Source organism: Corvus moneduloides, chromosome 2, assembly GCF_009650955.1.
Source record: "Corvus moneduloides isolate bCorMon1 chromosome 2, bCorMon1.pri, whole genome shotgun sequence".
Lineage (NCBI taxonomy): Eukaryota > Metazoa > Chordata > Aves > Passeriformes > Corvidae > Corvus > Corvus moneduloides.
The window spans coordinates 29200306-29210009 of NC_045477.1; the positions used below are offsets into that span (position 1 = coordinate 29200306).

At 46.4% G+C, this 9704-nt stretch overlaps 1 long non-coding RNA gene across 1 annotated transcript; it reads left to right on the forward strand.

Annotated features, from left to right (window-relative positions):
- Positions 1–2704: 2704 nt before the first annotated feature.
- Positions 2705–3635, forward strand: LOC116439379. Its single transcript, XR_004238137.1, has 2 exons — positions 2705–3112; positions 3578–3635. It is a non-coding gene; the product is annotated as an uncharacterized LOC116439379 (long non-coding RNA).
- Positions 3636–9704: the final 6069 nt, after the last annotated feature.

Here is a 9704-nt window from a genome sequence, read left to right on the forward strand (position 1 = left end):
TGGTGCTTGCAGCCAGCCCACACACACACCACACACTGCTCTCCTTGCTGTTCTGGCAGTCGTGGCTGCCTTGAATCCCAGCACGAGTCTCCTGCCTGTCTGAAATCCCTGACCGCATCCATGCCCTACTTGCTGCCTACTCCAGCTTGAACTTTGCTGGCCAATCACACCATTATGACTCTTCTGCAGCTGAAAATGTCTTTGTTTGATAAAGTGAATGGAACAGAGGCTGTCATACTCCACATACTCTTACAAGCTTGCCTTCCCACACTTTAAATATCACAATGCTGGAAGCCTGCAGACAAGAAGAGCAAGGTTTGTCTCAGCAGGACAGAAGGAGACACCTGTAGAGCTGGTGACTGAAGGAGAAGGGACAGCAAGGCCCAACAGAACAATCCATCTTGGTCTAGGCCTCTGCAGGATCCATGCCTCTTCAATCTGGTCTTGCAGACCCCACGTCCTGTAGCAGCCTCTCTACCACGTGTCCCTGCCTCTGTTGTAGCTGAGGTGTTAATGCAAGTCCAGCCATGGCTTCCCTGCCTAAACACCACACACTGCTCTGTGCCACACAGTGCTCAAAGCTTGGGGAAGATGCTCTTAGACCCATCCTGACCACCCAGTGAGCCAGGTCTCAGAGTTCTCTCTAACTTTTCCCTGCCTTCCATTTGTGATAGTGGTTGCGCTACTGCAGTTTCCTGTGAGTGGACATGGTAGTGTCTTACAACAAAAAAGGCAAGCAGCAATTAAAAACCACCCAAACAAACAAACAATCCATCTTGATTTTGTGTTACTTTTGTGCTAAAAATTCATTTGATGCAAACTTAGATTTTCATGAAAATTTTAAGTGACAGCCTAAAACATTTTGTGAAAACATAAACTAGAACTATTTTTAATACTGAAAAAGGAACAAGGGTTCAGAGTTGTCTCTGGGAAGTGTTCTAGTGATGACTTTGTAATCTTGTCCAGACTGCCTGTTAGTTAATTTCAAAACCAGCAGAGAGGAAGCACAATCTTCACTAGCATGATCTTGCAAAGTAAGTTCCTACTGATAAGTGACCAAAGGCAGTTTTACAGGGAAAGTGCAGAAATACAGCAAATTCTACAGTTCATTGTTAGTTTAATTCAGTTCAATAACTCATTAGATGACCTTTCTTGTGCTTGGCAATTGGTCAGGTAGACCAGAGCAGAACGAGTGAAATCAAAGCCCCTTGAAAGACAGTGACCAGAGAGAGGATGGGTTGAGTCCTGGGGACACACACTACAGAATTCCCTGCAGAGGAGTTTATGGGATGCTGTTTTCTCCAAAGCAGAATCCCAGTAGGAGTCACTGAAAGCATAATCTGGCATTTGGGAGAACCAGTAATTGATGTCAGAGATAATTTGTACCCATGCAGAGAAGAAAATAAAGGAGGATGGGGAAATGTCTGTGGTCCATAGGCAGAAATGAAACCAGTTAATACAGGGAAAAATATTAGAGAGAGATATTACCTGAAGCATTTACTTCAGACTGAATTGGGAGAATGTTTGGAGTCATATTTAGCACAATCATATGGAAAGAAACACCATGTCTAACCATATACAAGTGTTTAAATTCAAGACTGACAGTAGAAAGCACCATTTACAATATTCAGTATGTAGTACAAAATAAATGTCTGCAAAGATCTGTGGTGGTCTTTTGCCATGCTTCTGCTTTAAAATTCTGACTCTGAAGCTGGTTTTAGAGCATACCAGTAACTCTCGATTCACATTCCTTTTCTGGGTATCAAACTGTGATCTTCTGTCTGATTTTGAGATAACAATATTGATGCTTGTGATTATCATCTACGATGGGACCATGTACATCTGTAACTATTCATAAATATACACATGAATACATATGTCACAGAATCTGAGAACGGCTTGTCTTGGAAGGGACACTGAAGAGCCCTTCAAGAAATGGAGCATCCACAGCTTTAGATGGCTGAGCATGAGCCAGCTGTGCCCAGGTGTCCAAGAAGGCCAATGGCACCTGGCCCGTATCAGCAACGGTGTGGCCAGCAGGAGCAGGGCAGTGACTGTCCCCTTGTACTCAGCACTTTTGAGTCTGCACCTGGAATCCTGTGTTCATTATTGGGTCCCTCACTAGCAGAAGGACATTGAGGTTCTGGAGAGAGTCCGGAGAAGGGGAGTGGAGCTGGTGAAGGGTCTGGAGCACAGGTCTGATGAGGAGCTGCTGAGGGAGCTGGGGTGTTTATCCTGGAGAAAAGGAGGCTCAGGGCAGATATGTTTTCCTTTGACAGTACCTGAAAGGAGCTTGTGGCAAGATGGGGGTTTGTCTCTTCTCCAGGCAACTAGTGGTGGGACAAGGGGAAATGCCCTCCGGTTGTACATGGAGACAGACGTTCATGTTGGATAGTAGGAAACTTTTCTTCCCTGAAAGATGGTTAAGCCTTGGAATGGGCCACCCAGGGAAGTGGTACAGTCACCATCCCCAAAAATGCTCAAAACACAAATAGAAATGGCCCTTTGCAATATGGTTTAGTGGGCATGGTGGCTGAAGGCTGGATTTGATGATCTTGGTGGCTTTTCCAACATTAATGATACAAGGACTGTAAGGGGAAGAGGGAAAAGAAAAACTAAAAAGTTACATAAATGTTACCTCTGTCACTTGGAAATCTTCCATCAGAACTCTTAGGAAAACTAAGGTTGTGTGTTCAATGTTCTTCCCAAAAAAGCAAAAACGTAAACAGCAGCAGGCAGAAACATTCTACGCCACCTTTGTCACAAGCTATTTCAATAACTTTTTATTACTCTGCTTCCATTTTCTTCTGGAGGAGAAGGACAAACAAGAACTGAACTTCCCCCATGTCATCAAGTCTCTCATGCTTCAACAGACTTTTGAACAAGAGGAAGAAGATGTCTGTTTGTAGGACCACCGAAACTAAAATACGATGGATAATGAGTTTTGATCCCTGGGGGTAATATTGGACGCTTTCAGTTCCTTGGAACGGGGTGTTGCACAAGACTCCTGTGCAAGTTATAAATGGAGGCAGGTGAGATGCCCTTCACAAACAGCAGCCCTGCACTGGAGGAATCGCCCTCAGCTCTCCCCAGCCCTGCAGCTGACATCCAGGTGAGTGGCACACTTTGTGCAGGAGAACTGGAAGGGTTTCTTGGGCAGCTGCTGTGAAATGCAGGGGAAGGGAAGGAGGCTTCAGAGTTGGGTGAGAGCTGCAGCACATCCGTGAGGGTCTGCTGTCTGCATGTGCAGAGACTGAGCCCATCTTCCAGGGGATGAGGAGGCGGCTGCTGCAGGACAGACAGACCTTACCAAGGGAGAGGGTGGAGGGGGCCAGCGATGCACAACTGTGAGGAGTGAATGTGAGAGTATTTTACGACTCACTCTTGGGCATACACCTAAACCAACACATACATGTCACGATCTCACTCTTTTCCAGCTCCTTCTATGTTTATTCTTTGTTCAAAATGTTTTATTTTTCCTTTTTCCCTTTCTCCATCCTGGCTGTCCATCATTTTGTTTCGAGGTTCAAAAGGCTTCTTACAAGCATTGCTTGTTTTCTGTCTTCCTTTCATTCAGGCTGTCATCCAGCTCCTAAAGGAAGAAATTAAAACTCTCGAAGTCTTACTGAGATGGGAAAAATCATCCTTTATGAGCGTGCCAACTTCCAGGGCTTGTCCAAAGAATTCACCTCTGACATTGCCAATCTAAGAGATGCTGATTGGAATGATCTTGCCTCCTCGGCAAAAGTCATTGGCCAGCCTTGGGTGGCTTACGAGCATTCAAACTATGGAGGCCAATTTCTGGTACTTGAGGAGGGAGACCATAGCTTTTTTAGTTCAAGGATGAATAACAGGATCAGTTCTCTGCAGATGATCACTGAAGATCTGAGCAATCCCCAGATCACTCTCTATGAGCATACCAACTATCAAGGGAAGAGCAGAGTCATAACAGAAGCAACTAACCTGGCTGCAGGACATGACAATGACATCATGTCTTCCCACAAAGTCCAGAGAGGTGCCTGGCTGCTGTGTGAGCACAGTGATGGAAGTGGAATTCAATACCTTGCTCGAGATCATGAAAGCCTTCCAAATTACAAGGCAATCAATTTCAATGACAAGCTTTCCTTCCTGCGTCCCCTTCGTCCTGGCCGTTCTTATTAGAATGCAAATCTCCTAAAGCTGAGGAAAGATGCATCCCTGGCAAGAAATTTGAGACCTAGATCTCTGCCTCTGCTTTTTTCACTTTCTTTGTGATTTGTTTTAAAATGCCCTTGCAATACCATGGCTTCTGCCATTGTCTGTAATCCATTTTGTCTTGGTGCCATTAAAGAAGCTCTTGCAAGCAACAGTGGGTCTGTTTTATGTACTGTTTCATGTAGATAAATATTGCCCTTTCATGATGAGATGTCTCTGTGTATCCAGAGAATGTTCCGTGCAGTCACTTTTAGACGTTTTCAGCAGAGGTCTCCTGAAAGGATTTATCTTCCAGTTTCCCTGTTCATTAACAGTGGGTCCAGGCTTGACTCAACCAGCACTGAAGTCTTGGTGAGCATGTTGATCATTTCTGTGATCCTGGCCAAACTCTGCAGATTGTACCTGCAGACTGTACCTAAATATCATGTTTGACTGTATCTCAAGACATTGATCATACCGATGATACAGTCTTCTACTGCCCAAATTACATAACCAAACAGACTCTTTTCATAAATTTGAATTGGCCGAATGCTTGATCCCAATGGTAAAACTTGTTTGATTTTTTTAAACAGCTGCCTCACTTTCAATTCAGTTATTGATGCTTCCTTTAATTTCTTCTTGGTTTTATTTGTCAGAGTATTCCTCCCCCTTCTGCTGCTGTATTTTCTTGGAAGTTCCTTATTTGTCCTACGGATTCAACAGAGCAATACTATGGCAAAACTTAAATGAGATTCCCTATCCTGGTAAATCAAATCTCAAAAAATGCCAAGCATATTGCTGACAAAAGCAGTAATGAGAGTCCTCCTTTCAGGGACCTGTAGAGGTCATCAGGAAAATAAAAGTGACACAGTCAAATGTGCACAGCTGCAGCAGATTATTCCTATAAGGAATTCCCCTCCTTGGAGCAAACTTGCCTTTGTCGTTTGTGTGGTCCCAAAGGGCTATCCCTGTTCACACAGTCCCACGGATTAGCAGAGTGCAGCTCACTTAGGTAAACACCATCATCCCCAGAGCTCAGCACAGACTGGTCGTAGGTCCTCCAGGCCCTTGGCCTGTTTATGACTTCTATGCCCCAGAGGCAAGTGCACTCAAACTAGACCTGGTGCTGTGAGACACCCTCTCAGTGCAATGTGAACTGTGGGGATGTCATGGTTTGACACCGGCCAAACACCAGGCACCCATGAAAGCCAATCACGCAACCTCCCCTGCAACAGCTGGACAGAGGAGAGAAAAACTTAACAAAGGGTTCATGAGTTAAGAACCGGGAGAAAACACTCCAAGGGCAAAACTTTTAGAGGTACAAAGCGAGTTTATTTCTAACATCACAGCAGGATAATGAGAAGTCAAATAAGCCCTTACAAATACCTTTTCTTCCCCCAACCCCTCCCTCCTTCCCACCAACAGCGCAGGGAGACAGGGCATGGGGGGTTGGTCAGTTCGTCACCCGTGGTTTTCTTCCACTGCTCTGGGAGAGGAGTCCTTCCTCTGTGAGACTGTGGGGTCCTTCCCACGGGAGACAGTTCTCTGAGAACCTCTCAGACGTGGGTCCACTCTCACAAGCAGCAGTCCTGCCGCACCTGTTGCAACGTGAATTCCCCCCACGGGTACACAGTCCTCCAAAACTGCTGTGGCATGGGTCACTCTTCCATGGGGTGCAGTCTTCCAAGGACAGGCTGCTCCAGCCTGGAAGCAGGGGCCCCTCTCTCCACTGAATGTCCCACTGGATCACAGCCTCCTCCAGGCATCCACCCACTCTGGCATGGGCACCTCCCTCAGGGGCTGCGGGTGGATCTCTGCATCCCCCATGGATCCCCAAGGGCTGCAGGGGCACAGCTGCCTCACCATGGTCCTCACCAGGGCCTGCAGAGGCATCTCAGCTCCAATGCCTGGAGCACCTCCTCCCCCTCCTTCTCCACTGACCTGGGTGTCAGCCTGTTGTTTTCCCTCACATGTTCTCACCTCCTCCTCTTCTCTGGCTGGAATTAAAACTGCTCCCCCACCTTTGTTTTGGTTTCTTCTTAAATATGTTATCACAGAGGTGTTACCACCCTCTCTCATTGCCCCAGATTTGGCCAGCAGCATGTCCATCTTCAGAACCATCAGGGATTAGCTCTGCTGTACATGGTGGAAGCTTCCAGCAGCTTCTCACAAAATCCACCTCTGTGCCCCCCCCCCCCCCCCCAACAAAAACCAGGCTGTGCAAACCCAACACAGGGGAATAAAGCAGCTTATTGATCTAGAGCAGTTCCCAGTGCAGTGACACCCGGGCCCAAAAAGAATGCATCTTGAGGTGACCTTAACAGCAGCACAAGATGGAATGAGCTGTTGTTCATGTGCACTACCAGACCTCACAGATCTGACAAAGTGATAAACAAGGCAGCAAAACCCAGTCAAATGTCTCTGAAAAGGCTGGGAACAAACTTTCTGATAGTATCAGTGAAGCCACAGCCCACCATCAAGGCTCTTCCCCACAGGAAATCATAGCAAATGTATACCAGAGGAAAATCTCTAGCATGTTTAAGAGATGACCAGTGACAGCAAGGCAGGTGTCTACCTGTCCCTTTATGCTCCCCCTCTTTCTGTGGTCACTCAGGAACCAAGGGCAGGAGATACTAACAGAGTTAGTGACCACAAGTGTACAGAGAAGAACACAGGTGATGAACTGTTGCTGGGAATCCTGTACTCAGCACATCTTCTCTTGGAAATGCTCATCAGATGGACTCACAATCTTGCAAACATCTCCAACACCATCTTTCAGGAGGTGTGAGTGACAGGTATACTCTGGAAAATCACTGTTGCCTGTGCACAAGTGCCGATTATTTAAGTATGGGAAGTAAAACTGCTGTCTTAGGAGATCAAGATGACTGAGGAAGTCAAAGGCAAGGGTACCTTGGCTAAATAAGCATGTAACTAATAGAATCATAAACTCACAGAATGGTTCAGGCTGGAAGGTGCCTTTAAGGATCCTCTAGTCCATGGGCAGGAACACCTTCCACCAAATCATATTGCTCAGTGCCCCATCCAACATTGTCTTGAATACTTCCAAGGAAAGGACATCCAGAACTTCTCATATTCCAGTGTGTCACCACCTCACAGTAAAGAATTTTTTTCCTAATATCTAATCTAAACCTGCCCTCTTTCCATTTAAAGCCATTACACCTTGTGCTATCATTGCACGTCCTTTTAAAAGTCACTCTCCAGCTTTCTTGTAATCCCTTTAGGTACTAAAAGGTGCTGTAAGGTCTCCCCAAAGCTGCCTCTTCTCCAGGCTGAGCAGCCCCAACTGTCTTGGCTTGTTTTAATGGTGGGGGTGCTCCAACTCTCTGACCATCTTAATGGCCTCCTCTGGACCCTCTCCAACAGGTCCATGTTCTTCTTATGCTCGGGGTCCCAGAGCTGGATGCAGTACTCCACTCCAGCTGGAGTTTCACCAGAGTGGAATAGAGGGGCAGAATCTCTCCTCCCTTGCCCTGCTGGCCACGCTGCTTTTGGTGCAGCCCAGGACATGTTTGGCTTTCTGGGCTGTGACTGCTCGCTGGCAGCTCACATTGAGCTTCTTTTCAGCCAACACCCCCAAGTCCTTCCCTGCATAGCTGCTCAGTCCATTTTCTGCTGAGCCCGTGTTTGTGCTTGGGATTGCCCCAGCTCACATGCTGGATGTTGCACTTGGCTTTGTTGAACTTCATGAGGTTGACACAGGCTCACCACTCCAGTCAGGCAAGACCCCTCTGGATGGTGTCCCTTCCCTACAGCATCTTGAGAGCACCGCAGATATTGGTGTTATCAGCAAACTGACTGAGGGTGCACCCAATCCCACAGTCCATGTTGCCAACAGAGACGTTGAACAGTCCAGTCCCAATACCAACCCCTGAAGAACGCTGCTTATCACTCTATTTGGACATTGAGTCTTTGACCACAACTCTTTGAGCGTGACCATGCGGCCAGATCCTTATCCATAGAGCAGTCCATCCACCAGATTCATATCTCTCCAGTTTAGAGATAAGGATGTCATGCAATACAGCTTCAAACTCTTTGCACAAGCGAAGTAGATAAGGTCAAACACTCTTCCCCTATCCACCAATCCTGCAACCCCCTTGTAGACATATTTTTGTTGATACAGTCGTAATTATTTATAAACATAGCATTTTCATTTTACTCTGGAAATAGCTTACTATAAAAGGGATAACTTTAAGGAAAACAATCTACAACCAGTACAAGGCATGTTCACCTTTATTTAATACTGAAAGCTCCTTATCTCACAAATTTGCCCAGCCCCTGTTTTATGCTGGTCTAACCATCCATAACACACTTTCCATTGCTTGCTGAAATAAATACATTTTATTTTCAGCAGGCAGTCCTGTGGTGCGTCAGGTCAGCCTTTCCAAACCCTTGAAAACCCATTTTTTTTCTGAGAAAAGTGGGAAAGTAGCTCTCCTTGCATAGCCTGGGGAGTTGCAGGGCTGGGGAAATGAGATGGGACCCAGTTAAGGAGACCCCCTGCCCTGGGCATCCACCGGGACAGCCGTGTGGCTGGAGGTGGTTCTGCTCCTCTTGCACTGCTCGCTTTAATTTCTCCTGATATTACCTGGGATTGCATCCAGATTTTTTGTACTCGTCAGTACCACTTTATCCTGTCATGTCTGGATCCCTTGGAAAACTTGCTTAGGTCAAGCCTGGAAATAGCAGGGAGCTCAGCAGAGTCTGAACTTTGGGGGGGGTGGAACAAGCTGTTCTTTAAGGTCCCTTCCAACTCAAACCATTCTGTGTTTCTACGAGCCAGGGTGGGGAAAAAGGTCCTTCAGTGTTGCTTGAGCTCTGCTGCCATCCTCTGGAGAGGGCCAAGGTGCAGCTGTAGTGAGCTGACCCTGAATGGGCTTCCTCTGTATGGTTGGGTGGGTTTGCTGCTAGTAACAAAACTTGGCCTTAATTTGGGTTGTGGGGAGGGAACGGGACACTCTGCTATGGTGGCCCCGATTGGAAAGTTGTGGGCAGTGAAGCGGGGACCAGTGTGGCCTGAGGAAATGGTTGCCATCATGTGCAACAGCCTTGTGCCCTTGGCCCTGGGACAGCAGTGCCAGCAGCAAGAGGGTTTTAGACAAAGGGGAAAGACTTAAAACAAGAAACTCCTTTTACTCACAGTCCTTGCAAGAGAAGTTAGAATGCAAACCAAACACTTCAAGAATATAGTTATATGGAAGGCTGGCATTATTAATCCTTACCTGGACTATTACTTGCAGACTGCCGTGGCTGTTATCAGATGATTATGGTCACTATAGCCTAAATATCCGCTTCCTAGAAAAATAAATTTTAGCAATCACTAACATCATGTTTTCGGTGGGGTTTTTTTTGTTTGGTTTTTTTTTTTTACTGTGCTCCTGGATAGCCTAAAAAGAATGGGAAGGAGAGGGGATGGTAAGGTCTTTATCAGTTGGATTTTTTTAAATCCATCCTTGCAGTATTTGAACAAAACTGCTATATTTGCCTGGAATTTCATCAGAACTCTCTATTGC